This window comes from Thermobia domestica, chromosome 10 (genome assembly GCF_964235325.1).
Source record: "Thermobia domestica chromosome 10, izTheDome1.hap1.1, whole genome shotgun sequence".
Taxonomy (NCBI): Eukaryota; Metazoa; Arthropoda; class Insecta; order Zygentoma; family Lepismatidae; genus Thermobia; species Thermobia domestica.
The window spans coordinates 31,559,894-31,580,883 of NC_137463.1; the positions used below are offsets into that span (position 1 = coordinate 31,559,894).

The 20,990-nt window shown below is 32.6% G+C and overlaps 1 long non-coding RNA gene across 3 annotated transcripts in view; it reads right to left on the minus strand.

Annotated features, from left to right (window-relative positions):
- Positions 1–3,507: 3,507 nt before the first annotated feature.
- LOC145662400 (uncharacterized) overlaps positions 3,508–20,990 on the minus strand; it is a 50,065-nt gene continuing 32,582 nt past the window's right edge. For all 3 annotated transcript variants that reach the window (XR_014127031.1, XR_014127033.1, XR_014127032.1), the window contains exons 2-4: positions 12,827–12,948; positions 10,373–10,466; positions 3,508–5,038 (exon numbers count right to left, since the gene is read on the minus strand). This is a non-coding gene — a long non-coding RNA (uncharacterized LOC145662400). The remainder of the gene's footprint in view (positions 5,039–10,372; positions 10,467–12,826; positions 12,949–20,990) is intronic.

The following is a 20,990-nucleotide window of genomic DNA, read 5'->3' on the forward strand; positions in this document are numbered from 1 at the left end:
ATAAATTGTTCAATTTATAATTTTGATTTTCTTGTTTTCAATCTGAGTAACTCAGTGTGCTACAATATCAATTTCAGTCAACTGCGTACTATGTTTCTATGTTCTTGTACATATATTTCTATTTTATGGTTGTTTCTGTTATTGTGTTTTCAATCCGAACAATTCAGTGTACCAGACTAGTTTTCAGGAAGAGAAAGCATGTACATATATTAAACATACTGCAGTATTTTTTCTAGTACTGTATGTCGTTATAATTACTATATATGCATTATTTAAAAGTAGCTGTCGTGCCATTGCTTATTGAAATTTTACAATCAAGTAATATTAAAAATCCTATTGTAAAAATACACCAATCACACTTGTTTTCTGTAAGTTGGCCACCTGTCAAAGTTGGCCACTTTTGAATGGAACCGATGGTGGCCAACATAGACAGGTTTCACTGTACATAAATCTCAGCATTGATCAATTCTTTCCTGCACATTGAGATCGTAGAGATTTTTATTTCTTTTTTGTGATGAAATTTTAAACATAAGATATCACTGTTGGTAACTTATTAAATTGGAACCACTCCAAAATTATTTCTTGTCCTGTTTATTTCCTCGTGGTTCAAGGAAGAGGTTACTGGAGCAACTCAGCATATTCAATTACTTCAACACACAGCTGCGATATTGCGAAACTTATGCCATTGTGAAATGAAGTAAACAAGTTGAATCATTCTCGTTCATTCATGAATCACAATTTACAAATAGTGAAGACATTTTGAGCACGAGGCACGTGCCATTTCATTTGTAAGACAGGTTATTAATTTATTCAAATTCCTTTTATTCAGAGATAAGATCTATGTATATAAAACAGATCTCGCATATAACTACATTAAAAAGTTGCAAATTATATATTGAAAATAAGACAAACAAAACTCTTATGAATTCAAAAGGGTCAAAAGATATAAATAAACATAAATGAACAGAACATAAAATAAACTGGTGAGTTTCGTTTCACAGTATGAAATTACGGTAGGCTTCCAAACTAAGGATGTTATAAAATAGAAGATCTGTCCAAATGTATCCTCATTCTATTAACTCAATGAAAAAAAAAAAAAAAGATCATCGGCACGTCTGATTGGCTACTCTCGTTTCCGCCATGAACGTTGACTGAAAATATTGCGATCTTATTGGGCAGAGTGAGGGGTGGCGAAACTGTGACGTATGGCTTCACGATTTTGTTGTATAGGCAGATTCTCTATTTCACAGGGGCGGATCCAGGCCCGACTTTTGGGGGGGGTTGTCATAATGCTACTTTTAAGGGCTCCAAACTCTGGGATGGATTTTATTTATATATATCAAACAAAAAAGTTTCCTCTTCTAGGGGGGGGCGATTGCCCCCCCTGGATCCGCCCCTGCTCATAACATCCTATGTGAATGTAATACTGAAAACCGAACTCCTCCGTGACTAAGCGGTTAGCGTACGCGGCTTTGGCGTGGGAGACCCGGGTTCGATTCCTGGCGGGAGATCATGTGCTTTGGATTCCACGTTAATCAGTAGGTCCCGTCTCATATAGCCTCGCTGCTGAAAGGGAGGTTAAACTCAAAATCAATTCAATGCTGAAACCGGAAATAGTAGATATTTAACTTCCTGTTGCAATAAAGCGATAAGAGCAGAAGTGGAACCTGTTCTTTGGATGCTGAATCCATACCAAAAGTAATTTTTCGCCACTTCTTACAATTATTACTATGTAGGTACTACCAATATTGAAACAGAGTGTACTATATTTACACTTATGTATAATAGTAATAAGCATAATTAGTAATATTCCAATTATTATGTCCCAGGACTATGATTACAAGACAACGGAACTACGAGCGATGATCGAAAAAAGGTTACAAAGCCTATTATGGTTTATGTGTGAGACATAGCTGGAAGATCAACACCCCTGATGATAGAGGGTACTTAACAATGGTCCTCGATGTAATCACAGTTTCTTTTCAACCCCTTATCACAACGTCAGATAACGTTTTCTAAACTATTTGCATAGAAATCCGCGTCAAGTTATCATAGTCATCGTGAGGTAGCGGATTTGACATAATCACATGCCAGGCAATGATAGCCAGACACTTTTTCTTTAGAACAGAGAAAAGGTGAAAGTTGCTGGGGCTAGATCAGAGTTGTAGAAGGGGAGCTCTAGTCGTTCCAAGCGTAATGTCAGTGGTTGAAGTTTTGAGTCTATCGCGCTGTCCAGAGTTGTCATTAACAATGTTGGTTCATCTTTCTTTGAAGGCATGACACTACTTCCCTACGTGTTGCTTCGAAATTTAATCTTCCCCATACACCTCTACAAATTAGTCAAAATATTATATTATATATGTTTGTGCTTCTTATCATTTCGTTCGAGCTATTATATTGCGCACAATTCGCCAAGTAAACTCAATATTACTTTTATCCAAAGATTGATTATTACGACTAGTGACTTCAAATAACTACCTGACATAATAGCCTATACAATATGAAGGTTGTTTCCATTCCTTTTGGTGATTTGTTGACCGGGAACCAGAGGAAACGTACTGTTTTTGAGATCAACATTCTATCTAAACAAATTACAAAACAGTTTGTATTGTAGAATATATTTCAAGTAGATTATCAGTAATGGATTTAATTGGCAACTAACAATTGGAAAATACTGATGGATTGCTATAAATTATAAAAATGAAATCTTACTTGTTAGTCTAGTACTCAAGCAGTGATAATTGTTACTGGAGTTTTTAAATACAGTAAATAACATTTACCAAGTTATCCTCCACTGTTTCGCCTACTTTCAAATGATTTCGTGCTTCTTGTAAAGGAAATCTATCTCTATCAGATATATTTTGTAGACACTAAGTAAAGAACTGAAGACCTTATATTTATATAGGTGCATATTAATAAACTTACTAAATATTTAATTAGTAATTTTATTTCATTTCGTTCTACATTGTGCTACAAATGACTATGATCTAATGATAGAAATACACAGCATTCGTGGAAAACAAAGTAGCTATACTATGCACAATGTTTCCATTTATTTCATAGTGTATTTTCTATATATAAAACTTTATTTAATGTATAATTCAAAACTTACTTAATAATGTTAAGATGAATATTCTGATAGAGTTGCCAGATTCTAAAATTTTCTATATGTTTACGTTTCTTTAGTCATAAAATATTACTCAAATTATGTTATTTGAGATCTATTCTATACTTTCCAACAGAAAATTTCACTCATCAGAAAATAATACTGTATTTACAATCAGGATACCAACAATTCTGAAATCTACTGAGTTTTTTTTTCTTTTTTAATTTTCACAAGTAATTGAGTCACATCAACACTACTATTACCCAGGGGCGGATCCAGGATGGACTTCTGGGTAGGCGGTGGGTTGTAATATTGCTACTTAGAGCTACTTTTAAGAGCTCCAAACTCTGAAATGGGTTTTATTTATATATAAAATATGAAAGTTCCCTCTTTTTTGGGGCGGGGGGGGGGGGATCGCCCTGATCGCCCAATATAGAACGCCAAAGTTGAATCAAATGTAATATTTTTGTTTCGAAGTTGGCAGACCTGATATTACCATTCTTGTTTTCCTGTTGTCACTCCAATTAATATAGTTTCAATTGTTTTAACTCGTTTGTTTTGGTTTTTGTGTCATGGAGAGCACTTGACAACTGAGCAACATGTTTTTACTCTAAAGTCGATTTACCAAAGTGATCAGGAGTGGTAGGCATGGTCATATAATCTTACACCTCGTGATTTCTTCTTATGGAGGTTAGTATAATTACGGTTGTATAAACATTTTATTTTTATTTTCCGTCATAAACAATATGTTCTTTTTTGGTGATATTTTATAAATCAAGTCTCAGTTTTTGGGATTTTTTTTTTTTTTTTTTTTTTTTGAACAGGAGAAAAGGAGATTACAAGCGTTTTGTCTGATTGGTGTTGTCGAATGTTAATATCCTCTAGTTGTCGTGGAGGATTCTCGAATATTTATAAGTGAAATTAGAGGCTTTGAAGTTTTCTGTAGATCAATTTTGAAAAAGCTTCCTTTTTTCGTAAATAAATCTGGCAACCCTATTTTCCAACGTTTTTAAGTAACTTGGACGGTATCAAAACCTATACTATACATTCAGAATAGAAAGAACCTACTTTAAAAATATTTTTCTTTCGATACGCAAGATGTGTGTGTAATTTCTAAGGCTATATATTGTAACAGTATGTTCTTTACACTACAAGAAATAAAAGATTACATACTCAAACTTTCAACAGTTTTTTTTAGTAAGTACAAAGTACAGTGTAGTATAATCTGAAATAATCAGTGCTTTCAGAGAACTCCTTGTTTCTGTAATAAGTCACGAAACTTACGATACCGTAATATATGCACAGTCTTGATTAATAATCTTTCTCTGAAGGGTACAATCTATTTTAGATTATAGTATCTGGTAAATACAAGAAATATGTTTTAAAATAATATGTATAATTTTAGCGGCACTTCAAAAAAGAAAAAAAATGAAAATAAGCTACTGAACTAAATCAAGGAACAGCTTTACATAATCTATTCCTCTATCAAAGTTCAATTTATAGGAAATACTATACATATTCGCGCAACAAGTTTAGTGTGATGCAGTTTGATTTCAGTGAGCAATAATATATTATAGTATTTTAGTTGGCAGCACTGTTAATCTGGTAGTATTGAATACCATATCATACAATGCCTCTTTGTCAGTGTTTGCATGGTTCGAAATTTCAGCCTTTTTTGTCTATTTGTTTAAAGGTTATAAGGGAATATCAAGATCAATGGTCCTCCTCGAATTTATATTTCCGTAATTCGTGCTTAGTGAATGACCCTCTTTCCTCAAAACAATCATATTATTTCTGACATAGTTCTCTTGTTTTGTATTAAATGCATTATTTTGGATATCATTTTCGTTATTTATCAAAAATAACTTGTCTTGATAAGCATTTCCTGAGAGAATTTACTCTTATATCACAGTCAAAAGAAGGTGCACCATCCTGAAAATAAAACAATATAAAGATAATTTAAAAACATAATTGTCATTATCTTACTATTCATAACAATAATACTTTAAAAGTTTAAGTATTCTATTCAATTACGACAGTGACAAGATAAATATTGTAATTACTTTTGCCACAATATTTGAATGGTAAGGAACGAAGATCGCGCTTCTTTGCAAGGTATGCTTCACTTGTTTGGAAATGTTCCTGTATTGCATTTACATAAAATTACATGTTTTTAAAATAAAATTATATAAAAAGTCAGTAGGAAAATTATCCAAGGTTATATTTTTAAAATGTATAAATTATGTTAAACAACGGGAAGAATTATTATCTGCAAAAAATCACGTATAAACTTAATAATATATTGAAATATATTCTTTTATACTATCAACAGTTCATGTAATATTTGAATATTCATTTATTATTTTGAGCACAACATGCATACACCTACCAAGTGTATAATCATTTATACATCAACTTAATATGTGATTGATATACAAGTTAGTTGTGTACTTGATAAACTATTTATTCACATCGCAACACACAAACCTAATTATAAAGTGTAAAAAACACAAACATCACTAATGGCTAAAAATATATATATATATATATATAAATTTATAATCTATAGCGGTAACACGTAAACATATAATTCTGGAAGAAGTACTTAAATCATGCCCTGTCCTGTGATAAGGAGAAGAAAGAAAGGGAAAAAATATTAATTGGGCAGACTACTAAATATTTTTCAAAAGCTAACGATTTTTCTTTAGCCTGTTTTTCGTAAGTGAAAAGAGATAATGAAATGTATCTTACCACAATAATAGATAATGTTATTCTACACCGAAAAATACGAATCGTAAGAATTTTTAGTGTTGCCATCCATAGAAATTACAGTGTGACCAGAATTTGAATTAGCCAAAAATTTAGGTTAAGGTAGCGACCAGAAAAACAAACTCATGACTTATCATGTTGTCTAGGTTTCTTATTTACTGTTTTTGAAATAATATTTGTATTTATTTTGTAAAGACTTATTTATTTTGTAATAACTTATCTAAGTTATTATAAAATAAATGCAAATGTTATTTAAAAAGTAGTAAACAAGGAACCTATACAACATGATAAGTCGTGAATTACCGTTGAGTTCGTTTTTCTAGTCGCTATCTTAACCTAGATTTTTGGGTAATTCAAATTCTGGTTACCCTGTAATTTCCATGAATGGCAATACTGAAAATTCTTACGATTCGTATTTTTGGGTGTAGAATAACATTGTCTATTATTGTGGTAAGTTACATTTCATTATCTCTTTTCACTTACGAAAAACGGGCAAAAGAAAAATTGTTAGCTTTTGAAAAATATTTAGTAGCCTGCCCCCTTAATTACAAAAGTTTGTGATCATCGATTTTTGGTGGATCAAGATGATGTCCGGACATATAAGTATATGAGAATTCACCTCTCATATTTTCCAAGTATATACTGTATGAGAGTTCACCTCACATTTAGAACAATTTGTGTGTCTGGTGCCGCTATCCCTCATTAATTTTCACAATTTTTAGTGTTAGCATTTTTATTCAGATCCAGCTAAATGACCTAATGGCCGAGGCCATTTTGGTTACAACTCATGCTGTTGCTTTCACAACCATTTCATATCTATTTCTATATTGTAACAATCTTAATGACAAAGTCGACCTGGCTTTACAGCTGCTACTATACTGATAAACATCCGCAAGTTTAGAATAAATTATTGATTTGTTGTGACAGCATTAGTATACTTCCAAGTAAATATGTATAAATATTTCTAGATCTGTGAAATGCATGTGTACAACAAGCTAACGTAGTAACTGTACATTGACTAGGTTAATTGCAATTCTTTGTATTGAACACATTTACGAAGTTAAAATAACGAAGAGTAAAACATACTAGAAAAGAATTTTACAAATGTGTATTTTTCATTTTAATAATTGAAATAATGAACCAAATGATTTTGGGAAAAGTTAATGCTACTCAGTTGAAATAAATCTTAACATATAGCAACGTTATAAATTTTTATTAGTTTTACTAACAGAGTATTCTTCTTTATGCTATTTGTGTGATAAACAGTTTTCCATATGAACTACATTGAATATGTCTATTCTTGTATTTGTCGCCAGTGCGCCTTTATATAAATTACACATTCTCTTAATGTACATATAAGTAGAGCTCAAATTACTGACATGAACAGTCTCTAATTAAATCACTGGTCATGTGAGACTGGGATTCCCTCCTGAGCTATCACTTTCTCCACCCCACAACTCCTTCATTGGCAGATCTAGAAGGTAAAAACTGGGGAGAGGGCCAGCCAGAACCCTTACTATGATAGGTATATTATAAGTTTACTATAAACTTTAAAAAATACATAAATAATAGCTTCAATTATTTTTACACTCAAAAAATTGGGGGAACCTAGGCCCCCCGGCCCCGGGCTAGATCTGCCACTGCTTCATCGTCATTCATTCGAATTTACCTTCCTTCTACTTTACCCCACGGGAATAAACGTGGGATATGTTTCATTTTCATTTTCCTCTAAGTGTGTAATGCAGATAGTGCTAAGAAAAATATTACTTTGTATAATAAAACAGTATTTATATTTTAAGATACAGATATTTTTGTTCAAATATTAAAACTGTTTAATTACAAAGTCTTTAACTAATAACTTAAAGTTCATTTTTTTTTTTACTTATAACAACAACACAATGAATATTTTGTACAAACCACCACGTCAGATACTCATTCAATACAACTATCAGATAATAACAAAAGAGTAATTAATCCAGTATTTTACCCCTTCCTTTAAAGCACACAGAAAACTTTGTTTTAAATTCCATAAGAATTTACTGAGAAGGTTTCCAAAGTTTAATTAAACAATTTGGATCTTTAGATTAATTACTCTAGGTCATAATTTCATAGTGACATCAACGATTATATATAGCAATTAAGTATATTGCCTATTGAACAATTTGTAGAAAATGTAGTTTTGTTATTATTTATTGTAATACACTACATTCCCTGTAATCTGGCTTCTCAGTTATAGGTCATCAAAATGATTATCTTTACATTGCCATAATTATTAAAACATGAACAAATTGCATGACAAAGCACGCATTTACTAGCATAATCCCTAAAAGAAAGAGTGGCATGCTTAGAAATGTGCATACTGGATAGGAAAAAAATCCAAAATACTTTGAGCTGTGCCCTGTCCTGTATTGTATTAAGTGTTATTGTGTATGATATTTGTGACTAAATATGTGCAATATCAATTTGTATTAAATTGCACTTGCAAATATCACATAAATAAAAGCATAAAATGTAATATAAATACAAATATTTTAAACGGTTTCATCACACCGGCATCTTTGCTAATTTGGCACCTCCTATGGAAAATATAATCAGATTAGCAAGAGTCTACAGTATAAACAAATAAAAATAAATGAAAAAATAAAAATAAAATAATAATAAGAAGAAAACAATTCAATTTGTCTACAGTTATCAGCATCTTATTTCAACACCAAGGCCATGTTTACTTAGGGTATCAGAAATATCTAGTAACAGGCAGTGAAAATTTGTATTAGTTATTTACTTTTTGCTATGAGTAAAGCTTTACGCGATATATGTTACATTTATACTAAGTAACAAACAACGTATGATAGTTCTGTAATCCTTCACGAAAATAGTTTTGTGATCGTATGAATTTTCTGACATTTACATAAGTGCAAGTTCTGCTATCTGTTGTTCCTTTTTGCACTATGTTACATTCTAGAAAGGTGATTGCTTTCGTGTTGAAATAGCAAGCTGATAGTGGTAGATAAAATGAGATGTGTGAGCACCATCATTCTTTGCTGTGTAGTGTCGTTCAGCTCCATGTGAGGCTGTTAAAATGACAACAACAAAAACAGAAATCTCGTGAAGATGAGCACTTGCCTTTTGGAAGCTGGACCTTTCTTGCATCGCTTGAGATACCTCTGGAGTCATTAACTTGATATTTTGTTTATTACAAGTGTGAAGAGAGTAGAAAAGTGTTATTAAGGAAGATTGCATAGTTCCGGTGGTCGACCTTGGTTTTGTTTCATGTTAACCAGTTGGAAGAATACAATTCCGTATACGGGTAACTATGTTAGTGCTAGACAAATTTCTCTTCCTGGACAGCATCATAAACATAAATGTCTGTTGGAAATGTTACAACCTACCTTAACCGGTTTTTGTCAATTGCAAAGTTCACAGAAGAATACACTTTATCTCCACTTTGGAAATTCCAAGTAAAAAAAAAAAAAAAAAAATCAGTTTTGGTTGTAAAATAAACTTTTTTCTTTTATCGATTGTATATTACTATTACACGAATATAGCGCTTATTACGAACAATTGAAAGGTATAGTAGACCTATTTTAAATTGATCGCTAAAGAAATATATATTAGGATCAAAAGATCAATATATTTCAGGCAAAAATTTTCTTCTAGGCCTTATATCAGGAGAACTACATATAGTGTAGCCAAACCCAAACTATCACTTAACTCAGTATGATGTGCTCATTAGGTAAAAAAAATACGAAAACTCGATTTAGTGGCCGTTCGAAAAATTTTGTGGCCCCTGATCCAAAAACTAATTATTGGTCAAGATAGCAATCTTTTTATGCATTTTTTGGGGATCATTCCTAAAATTTTTGGCTAAGATCGCAAATTTTTTATCCATTTTATGGATTAAGTATGCGAGCATTTTTCTCCTATTTCTTTTCCTTAAGGACTATATATTTCTGAATGTGCAAATGTATGATTTTGACAAAGTGCTGTACATTGGCTAATCTCTGTTCTTAGAACTAGAAATGAAGTGCATTATTAAAAGAAAATTATTATTAGTAGTAGTGTTAGTAATAGTTGTTGTAGTAATAATATTTTGAGATAAAAATCACTTTTCTTTTGGAGCACTGAACCGGTAAATATCAATATTGATTTTTTTAGTACTTTACAAGTGGGATTGAGTTGTGACCTCTAACTACTGTTAGAAAATCGAGATGTTTGGAAATGGTTGCAGACATTTGTTCAAGCCATTTGACCACTACCTAATTAATTAAGAAAAACAAGATTGCAAGATTTATTGCGTAAATCAAGACATTTGCCAAAACTACTACAGCAAGTTATAAGTGCATACGAGCTTATAGAAGCAGAAATTGATTGCTAGGTTACATTGAACATTGTGAAAAGTAACGTAAAACTGAACTAAGGTGAACTTAGAGTTTCGTCAGAATGTAAGTCTAAGTGTTTAATTTCTCATTGCAATACATACTTCAAAGTCATACATACCTCAAAATGTAAAATGAAGAATACTATTTATTCTCCTGAGGATGTTTTACGAACATATCTGGATTAATGTAAGGCTTCGTTTTCAATTTTCGACCTGCAAAATATAAATAGTACGCTTTTAAAAAAATGTTTTATTATTATATATATTTTATTTTTGTTACATCAGAGTTTGGATTTTATAACACATTTCTGGTCACTAAATACGTTTATGTACTGTTTTACTAAAAGTATACAATAATTCAAAAAATGAAAATGAAATCTTTAAGTTTTACGTCCCACGGTTATGCCGGTTGGGCTAAAGGAGTACAATAATTCAAGGCAATACAATACATAAAGAGAGATGTATGTTCAATCACTCAACAAGCTATGCAATAATTTCTTGGGTAATGTGGGACCATCGCCGTCTACGTTGGAACACATGTGAGCGTAGTGAACTTGGTAATGAAGGAATGATGCATTAACACAACGATTGGATATGTTCATTTCACAGCATCTTTATTTATTTCTCTAAATTCTGTGTCTGATTCAGGGTGTGCAGAACAAGGCACGAACTCAGCATCAGAATTTATACTTTTTAAAATTTTATTCTCTGCTGTAATCCAAAGTAGATTCCCGCCATATTGGAAGCATTGTCGTAAGATTGGCCAAGACAATGATAATAATTAATGTACCCTCTTATAGCTGTTCAAACTTGTGGCCAATACTAGGGACAAACTGCAAAACCACTTCCACTGGTGCACTACTTGATCATAACGTATAATACACAATCTATGTGCTTATATGTCAGGCGTGGAATCCACTATAATTTAAAAGTAATTAGTTTTTATTTATTTATTTATTTATTTTTTTTTACTTCCTAAATAATTTCATCTTTTACCTTTCTAGCCATAAAAGTATTTCACCATAAATTGTTCGAGACAGGTGACTCGCTGAGTCCATTCCTGTTTCATCAAACTTTTCCAAATGACTAGCGTTCGGCTAAAATTTCTATAAACACTAGGAAGGTTACATTTCTTTGCTAGATTCAACTTTTTCATTTTTTCCCCGAAAAAGCAAGTCCACGTGATAAAGTTTATTTTTCACTATTGTTATTACCCGTTCAATACCTCTCTTCAATTCTCAAAGCCTGAGAGACCCGGGTTCGATTCCCGGTGGAAGCTCATGTGGTTCGGATCCCACGTTAAGCTGTAGGTTTACGTCTCATATAGCCTCGCTGCAAAATCAATTCACTCAATTCTTCAACAATAGATATAATAACTCGGGATATGTCTGTATTGTTAGGCTAGAGCAGCGTTTCCCAACCGGTGTGCCGCATATGGGCCGCTGGTGTGTCGCGAGGAATAGAAATAAACTTATTAATTTTATAGCAATCAAATTGCAAAACGTAGGGAAAAATGTATATTTGTATTTCACATTACTCTGAATCTCTACTATAAATCTACAATGTTAAGTTTCATACCAAGTTACTCTTCTGTACATTTCTAACGTTGGAAAAAGTATCTATCATTGTTATTGTTGCAGACTATTTCGTAACTTCAAATTTAAAATATCATTAAATCTTATCGACAAATTACCTACATTCGTGTTTTAAAAGTAAAATAGATTTGTTTGTTCTTTCGTTATTAAGTGATCTTCCTTCTTAGTAAAAGATTGGATACAGTTTTTAAAAAGAAAGCATATTTTTAAAAACCCGAGTCCAATATTCCATTGCAATTGTTTTCTATTTTAAAATTAGAATGAAAAGTTAGCATAATGATTTACCACAGAGAAAAACCATTGATAGAGCTTTTTTCTCTGTGAGAAGATCAATAATCACCAAAAAAATACCACTGTATTTAATATTTACAAATAATATCTATAAGTGTGCCGCGAGAATCCAAGTAACACCCGTAGTGTGCCGTAAGTTGAAAAAGGTTGGGAAACACTGGGCTAGAGGTTAGACTGCGAGAGAAAGAAATAAGGGAGTATGGGGCATGAGTCATGCGGCTAGGTGGAACAGTGGCGGTGGCTGATTGTTGAAGGCAGGGAGAGCCAGAGGGGAAAAGAAAGAACCCGCCAATTGCTTTCATGTTTATATTGTTTTATCAAGAAACAAGCGAGTAGTTTGCCTGACATCCGCCAAAATTGTTAACAGTAAACAAAAATATACCGTACCAAAATTTTAAAAAAATGATGAAGAACTGAAACAACATTTTTTGAATTCTCAATTTAAATATTATTTTTATCGGCGGCTCGGCACGACGAAACCCCGTATGGCCTGGTGCCCCTACACGGGCGCCTATGGTCACCTTGTGGTAAAAACGTTATTGTTCCTAGCCTTTGGAACCATTTTCAGCATCATACGTCACAAAGGGTTATTTTTGACTTGTGCCACTTTTCAATTCAAGGAGCAGTATGCACAAACTATATAGGAGGAAAATAATGTCTAATTAAACTGATATTTGTTATACTTACTTGGATATTTAGTTTTCCTCGTGACATCCCGGTAAACAATCAAGCTGAAGATAACGAAGAAAATTACAAGCATTGACCACGTCATGTTTTGGGTGATATAAAATGGCGTCGTATCTGAGTTCCTGAAATTAGAAACCAAAATTGTACATTAATATTTAGGTAGCAGCATTTTCTGTTTACAAATCTGAATTGCTCGTCCTTAGTCGTTTGCAGTCCTTTTACTAGCATACAGTTTTAGCTAAGATTATACTCATATTAGCACACGTAATAGATGCATAAATATTATTTGGATAATAATGCATAGAGTTAAGGTGTTTAATAGAATTGTTGTACAGATGGCAGTAGTTGTTTAGTGGAAAAGAAACTATATATAGTACTGAGCAATACGAGGGCAGTTTGATAAGTAACTTCGTTCACATACTAATAGATGGGGCTAACGTCATCTGTATATGTAGTAATAAAGTTTCATTTTTATGAATAAATAATGTGTGGTCTCACGTCATTCTGACAGTAATTCGTTGTTTGACAGTTGCTTAAGCAGAAGTATTTCGAGTGGCAGTAAAAAATGGATAAAATTGGAATTAGTGGTGAGATTAAATTCTTTTTTTCTGGAAAGGAAAACAGCGAAGAAAATCCATGAGAGGATTTTACATACATCAGGTAAGCCATGTCCTTCTCATGAAACTGTTCGTCTTTGGATAAATTAATTTAAGCATGGCAGATCAAGCATTTACGATGCACTAGATCTTGAAGCCCCGAAATCAGCTATGCCATCCGTAATTATCGATAAAGTCCATGATTTGGTTTTAGCCGACAGATGAGTGAAAGTACGCGAGGTAGCAGAAGCTACGAGCATCTCAACTAAGCGAGTTCACTTCATTTTACATAATAAATTGCACATTTAAAAAAAAAAATAAAAAAAAAAAACTTTGCGCAAGATGAGTGCTGCATTTATCTCTCCAAATCAGAGGGAAAACCGAGTAGCTGAGGAAAAGCTGGTCGAGCTATGATTTGAACTGGTTATTCTCAGATCTGGCTCCGTCGGACTGTCAGCCATTTCCGAAACTCAAAACTTTCATCGTAGGACGAAAATTTCAGTCAATTGAAGGTGTCATGTAGAAAGTAAACGAGTATTTTGAAAGTTTCGAAGAAACTTATAACTGCAAGTAATTGCGAAGCTGGGAAACGTTGGGACAAGTACGTTGACCTTCAAGGAGAGTGTCGAAAACGTACGTTCCAAAATTAAATGATTTTCTTTAATATTAAACCAAGTTACTTATCAAACCATTCTTATAACATGGCAGCTATGTTGATATGCACACACACGGTTTCAAAAACGATGTGTACGCACACTTTTGCGACCTATCTATATCTCTTGTCAATAACTGAGATAGTCATATGCAAGAACACCAAAAAATACCTATGATTGTTCTGTTTTGGTGGGCAAATAAGCGTACACATCAATTAACTTTTAAAGGATACCGGATCCAGAACAAACCCGAAACGCTTGCACGAAAGATGTTTTATCTAGGAGTTGTTGGCAAAATTGATATGTTGTAACAGCTCTAAGCGAAAGTTTATAATACAGAGAATTACTTTCTCATGAAATATACAATTTTCTTATAATACGTAGAACAACTTCAAGGAACATTGAGGCTTATGAACGCTTCTGCATTGCCTAACTAAATAATTCAAGTATTCACTTATACTCACAAAAGCAGGTCTTTCTTCAAGTTGGCTGGTTGCTTTGTCTCTCACAAAAAAAAGTACGTTAAAATTGAACCGAAATAAATTACACTGGTTGTAATTCGGGAAAATCTTTAAAACGTATAAAGAAAGAAATATACAATTTATTGATAGCATTCAGTGATAATTTTCAGCAACTTAACAACTAATATAGATATTTTTGAAGGATTTGTCTTACAAACATGGCATATTCACCTGCACAAACCATTATGGCATTTCCTATTATCTAAATAACTAAGAAATCTCTTTCGTGACTTCCTGAGTTTATAATTTTGTCACTTAGAATGTAGTTCCAAGTGCAAAGTTAAGTCTTCGCTTGTGAAATGTATTTTTTTTTTTTTTAAATGTATAAAGTGGCTTCAGATCTACGAAGTACCTTGGATATACAGAAAGCTTCAAGGTCATAAAAAAGGTGAGGATCAACTAACCATGGTGGCTAAGTCTGGAGATACTATATATCAGTATGATATCTCTCCTTGAAGATAGGAATGGATGCACTACACCTATCTCATAAAATTACTAATAACACTGTGCAACACGAAATCTGTCCTTTACATGGAAATATGTTTTGCCTATGTATTTTTGCATGAGAAAATCAAATCTGTAATTACTTTGATGTATTTTTATATATCACATACTAATTTTGTTATAGACTGAAAAGTCTGAAATTTTGTATTGTGAAATACCATATTTTTACGGGTGGTGATGAACTATGATAAATGTTTGGTTTGGTTATTGAAATTTAGCATACATTTTAGTAACGAGGCTATATGAGACTTAGGACTGCAGTTCAAGCTAAAATCCGAGCCACCGTGTCGTTCAATGTTCTCTGCCGGGAATCGAACTCGCGATCCCGTGCACCGAAGGCACGCGTGCTACCCACTGGACCAGGGTAAGGGCAGAAATGTACTTGAGATAAAAAAAAAATTGTTGCATATGTAATATACCTTACAATAAACGTTCATTTAAATAGTTCAGATTTGTGTTGCCTAACCTTGTTACCATATGTTCTAGCATTTGAGTAATTTCTGATTTGATTGTATTGTTATTTGCTGAGTGGTGTTTCGTTTGTAGTCGAATTTGCCACATTGTGTCTTTTTTGTGGTAGTGTGTGCTGTGCACCTGGGTTTCAAGAAAGTGCTTACGTGTAGTGGAGTGATATAGATATGAGGGAAAAGTTTGTATACCAATACACGATTTCCCTTCATGCCTATCCTGTCTAGCAATACAAAACTTAGTATACATATTCCTTATACCCTATAGTATTTTTTGAGAGACGTTTGGATTGTGTGCTTTTACCCGGGGCCACTCCAAAGGAGGGATTTCTAGAGGGAATTTTCCCGACATTCTTCAAGTTTTCCCTGTTCAAATACGTTGTGGGCCCTAATACATGGCACCTCTGGAAAACTTGTTTCATGCTGAAGAGAATGAACTATAAATCATGACTTTCCAATGAACAGTGTTGATGTAATAGCTATTTCACTGCGAGTCTACGATTTTCTTGATACTAACAGGGTCAATGGGTCCCAGGGGCTCACTCCGTTGTCCATGACACCTAATTTTTTGTGCATAAACATATCTTGTGTTCTAATCCATATGTATATCGAATAGACTAGATTTAATTAGGAAGTCCCGTTGACAGGTTTATGTCCTTTCCTTGTGAATATTGCTTGTCTATCTTTAGAGAGACTCCAGAAGATGTCTACAAGCATAAGCGACAAATGAAAGTATTTTAGAGAGTAAGTCAGCAAAGTTTAATATTAATATAACACACCTTCCTAGCCTATATTAGAAAGTAAATATATGAAAATATATACATTTCGTATAATTTGTTGTGGTCTGCCCAACAACAAACGTGACGTGATGGAACATTTTGGTTTCCACCAATGAATTCAGCAGTCATTTACTAAAAAATTACATAATTTCACTTGGAGGACAGAAAAAAAGGTTTAAATTTTTTGCACAGTGTAATTTAAATACTATAGTTTTCTTCATGACAAGTTATAATACATTATCATCGTTCATACAGTGTTGCCTAAGTTTCTTGTCTCGTCTCGATTTGATTAATTAATACTAATATTTTTCTTACATTACTTATATCTGTGAAAAGTCAGAAGTTTAGTCAGTATTTTTGCATTTAATATATCCTATACTCCAAATCTTTGACTTATTAAAATCAGTTACTATAGCAGTTCTATGCTGTAAACGACTGGTGTGTTAGCCTGGGTATGAACATTGACTAAGGAACGTGGATGATATGTGTCATTTTTTTGTAGTTCATGCTAATTATTTAAGAGTTAACTCAATGTAGCATTTGAATTTCCTACTACTAAGAGCAATATTTTATCAAGACTACTTCAAAAAATCAAGCACATGAATCTAAAACGAGGCGAGTAATTTTCGAGAGAAAACAATAAAAACTCTGAGAATTGAGACGAGACCAAAGAGATTTTCATGAATCGAAAGAAAATTTGCGAGACGAGACGAGACGAAAACCATAATTTTTCGTCTCGTCTCGTTTCGTGAGCAACACTTGTTTAATGTTTCATGTAAACCGAGCTTAAACTTTTATGCAGACTAACAATATCTGCAGATTAAAAATCCCACTTAAATTCAGAAATAGTCTTGGATTGTACAATAGATACTAGTTTTCAAAACGCGAGAGAAGTTTGAGTATTCTGAAAGGACATTATATATTATTCTCAATTAAAAGCTTAAATATTATAACTAAGGTTAGGACTTTTAGGTGCGTACTTTTTTTTCTTTTAGAGCAAGAAAACGTCATCAAAAGGTACCCATTGTATCAAATATTGCCTCTGGATAGGAATCGAGATTATTTGCAGCTCGTTTCCCCCCTTTTCAAATTCTTTGCCTCATAATATTCCCTTAAGCCCTTCCCCCTTTCTTTTTCCTGGTACATTCTAAAATATTTTTAAAAATCCGACATTCTCTACTATTAATGGTCTTAGATAGTTTTTTTTTAGACAAAATTTAGAAGAACGTAATATAATTCGTGTGTCCACCGAATAAGCCAAACCATAGCCTTCAAGTAATTTCTCGAATAATTCATACCAATGTCAGTACCGATGAGAACACTTTAAGAAAATTCTGTATTGAACCACAAAACCGTACAAAGAAAAAAAATGAAATGAAATCTTTAAGTTTTACGTCCAAGTTTATGCCGGCTAGGCTAAAGGAGACGATGATGATGAGGCAATTTTACAAGGCACAAAACACCTTATCAAGGCATTATTACACCATATATGGAGATTTACACTCATTTCCATAATTTTATAGCAGCTCAACTAAATCTATCGATTGGTTGAGTTGAGTTTCAGTTTAACGTCCCTTTCAGCAGCGAGGCTATATGAGACGGAACCTACAGATTAACATGGAATCCGAACTACATGAGTTCCCGCCGGGAATTGAACTTCGGTCTTCCACGCCAAAGGCGCGCACGCTAACCACTTAGCCATGAAGGAACTCATTTATCGATTGGTATATGCCTTATCTTTGGACATGTTTTTCCGTTACGTCTTAATACGATTGTAGAACGCATTAACTAACATAATTTTACAAACAGCTTTAGAGTGTTTTATCTTTACACTGGAAACAAACCACAATGGAGGATGATAAATAATATTCGGACGGCAATTGTCCAAGGTCTTTTATTTCAAGTACACTCCTAGCATTCGTCTAATTGTACTGAGAAAATAATAATAATAATAATAATAATAATAATAATAATAATAATAATAATAATAATAATAATAATAATAATAAAAACTTTATTTTACGTGCTGAGAATAACTGAAATGCAGCAAAAATACATCACTGTCGTATTCTACACCATTATAATAACAGCATAATGTAGCAAAAGGTATTAAAAAAATAATGATTAACTTATTAACATGAATTGATAATAAGATGAACTCTGACAGTGTAGTTTATATCAATCTCTAAAACGACAAAAATTAAAAGTAAAGATAAAAACAACTACCAAGATATGTTAAAAAATTTAAAATAAAATCACATTTTAAGATATGCGTCTATTATAGTTTGTTAGAAGTATAGATATATATTTCTTATCATGTGGTTTCAATAAAATTTTTACCCTTGTACCGTATATTGAAACTTTAAGAACCGCATTTTTAAAAATATAGTCCGAGTTACACCGGTTGTCATGTTTTTGTTCCACAAATACAGTCAATTATTTTTTTTTTTCCCTGTCAGCCAGTGGTTCCGATTTAAAATATGTTTTCCAGTATTCATATATGCTAGCGTAATAATCCAGTCCTAACTTAAAACAAAGTATTCTAAGAAAACACTTTCGACCCATTTCGAGTTTCTTCACTAGAGTATTTGTTAGGCCGTTCCAAATCACCGATGTTTGTTCTAGTTTTGATTTTACTAGTAATTTATATGAGTCCAAAAGTATCTGACTGACAACACAGGCCATTGATTAAACAAGTAACCAATCATTTTAATAATAATAATAATAATAATAATAATAATAATAATAATAATAATAATAATAATAATAATAATAATAATAATAATAATAATAATAATAATAATAAACCTTGTTTAAGACAGGAACGAAAAATCTTACTATGCCAAAGTGATAACTCTTACAGTTTATGTAAGTTTGTTCTGTCAACATTATTGAGAATTATTACTTAATTGTACTTTTGCTCAAAATTTTATGGAAAATCTATTTTGATAGGTTGGAAAGATCCGAAACGAACTTCATCTCAAACGTTATTAAAACATATTTTACCTGTCAGCAATGGCAAAGAGAGAGAGAGAGAGCAGGGGGATTATATGATTACTGTTATTACATTGTACTGTATTATTATGTAACACCATCTCGAAGGAAGGAAGAAAGAAAAAAGAACAGAAAACTAGAGAAAGCTCAAGGAAAGCAATAAATTCAAGAGGACTAAGTTCAATATTTTTCCCTTAAACCCCCCCCCCAAAAAAAAAACTTAACTTGAACATAAACTAAAACTAATGATAGATTGTAAAGAATGTAGTTATATTTTTTGTCTACGAGATCAATTACGTGAGCATTGAGACTGAAAAACCAGAACATCTTACAGTATGGTCAGAACATGAAAATTTACAGTATAGTCATAGTTAAGTACTTGCTTTTTGCTGAAATGTCAAAATCAATAAATAATAAGTGAACACATACGTATGAGTAACGAAAGACGAACAAAAATGAGTGACAGATAATACGTTTTTCCCATTAGTTGAATATCAATTGCTAATAAATGATATTAACTTACGTTTCGGAGAAAACGGAGACATTTGGAGTTGACAACATTTTTGGGAGGGGTTGTTATCCAGGACGCCTAGACATGAGAGATATTTAACTAGACATGAGGGATAATTAACTAGGCATGAGGGATATTTAAATAGACATGAGAGATAATTGACTAGACATGTGGGATATATAACTAAACATGAGGGATATTTAAATAGACATGAGAGATAATTGACTAGACATCAGGGATATATAACTAGACATTAGGGATATTTAAATAGAGATGAGAGAGAATTAAACTACACGAGGGATAATTAACTAGACATGAGAGATATTTAACTAGATGTGAGAGATATTTAACTAGACATGAGGGATAATTAACTAGACATGAGAGATATTTAACTAGATGCGAGAGATATTTAACTAGACATGACAGATATGTAATTGACATCAGAGATAATTAACTACACATTAGAGATAATTAACTGGACATGAGGGACATTTAATTAGATTTGGAAAAGAAGTCAATAAAATCAAACCATTAAAATTCCACTTCATTTTAATGAAAAATACTTCCAATATAAATGAATGGGATAAAGAAAACCAGATAGTGTAGGTACTTAATACCATTTCATTCTATATGAAGAATAATTCACATCATTATCATTATCATCATCATACGTACTCTGCCATTATTGGCAGGTCACTTATCACAACTGAGAACTTTCCATGCTCCACAGTCTTCCGCTAAACTCTTCGTCTTCACGTACGATTACTCTGTTTTCATATCGTCCATTCACAGTTTCATCTTAACCAATGTTCCAACCAGTTTCTCTTCCAGTTCTCAATAATATCTAGTATTATTCTTTTCTCCCATTTCTAATACCTTATCATTCGTTTTCCGCTGGATCCAACTGTTTCTCTCCATTCTTCTCCACACCCACATTTCGAAAGTTTCCAGTGGTTTTTGTCCATGTTTCTGCACCATGTAAATGTCCATGTTTCTGCTTCATACAGCACAATACTTCACACGAAGGATTTTATGAGTCTTTTTCTCAACTCTTTATTTAAGGTCCTACAAAATAGGCTTTTCCTTCTAAAGGCTTCTTCCACCATTCCTACCTTTCTTTGCGACATAGCACTTACTCC